This window comes from Octopus bimaculoides, chromosome 22, assembly GCF_001194135.2.
Source record: "Octopus bimaculoides isolate UCB-OBI-ISO-001 chromosome 22, ASM119413v2, whole genome shotgun sequence".
NCBI classification, from domain to species: Eukaryota; Metazoa; Mollusca; class Cephalopoda; order Octopoda; family Octopodidae; genus Octopus; species Octopus bimaculoides.
In genome coordinates this window covers 10,512,233-10,513,010 of record NC_069002.1, presented here as the reverse complement: position 1 = coordinate 10,513,010, position 778 = coordinate 10,512,233, and positions in this window count along the sequence as shown.

The following is a 778-nucleotide window of genomic DNA, read 5'->3' as shown; positions in this document are numbered from 1 at the left end:
GGGGGGGGGGTTAAACCCCGGGAGTGGGGGTCACCAGTTCACCCTCTCACCAATAAACTTATATCCTCTTTAAAATCGTGGTTGCTAGTAACAGTGATGTTATTGTTGATGATGATGATGATGATGATGATGATGATGATGATGATGATGATGATGATGATGATGACGACGACGACGATGACCGTGGTGATGATGGTGGAAGTTCAGGCCCAAGTACTCGGAATGGTATACAAGAAAAGGCGGCAGAACTGGGATGCCGTGACATTCATGTCTTTTCCTAAACGAGGTGGGACAAAAGATTCCTCAACATTCCAGGCTTTATAGCAGGAGAGAGAGAAAGAGAGAGAGAGAACGATAGAAACAGAGAGAGACAGAAGAAAAGAACACATACGTACCAACCCACCGACCTGCCATCCAGCAAAGACAAGAGTGTGTTAAGAGGTTACAAGTGAGAGAAGGGCGTCTACAATGAGCAGTGCGTGAGGGCAGGGTGACTATGTGCAGCAGGGGGTTTTCACTGCACTACTTGATGTCCCTGTGCAAAATGATGTCCCCTTCATCATCTGCAACGTGCGTGCGTGCGTGCACCGTTGCAGTATCAACTGGAGGTGGTGCAGAGATCGCAAAAACCGCTGCTGTGATGGCTAGAAATCTGGGATGTAAGAACACAGCGACAAACGGACTTTCGATTGGTTGATATGGTCAGTGAGGTTGATAGGGAGAGGGGAGGAGGTGAAGGAGAGAGAATGTGTGTGTGTGTGTGTGTGTGTGTGTGTGT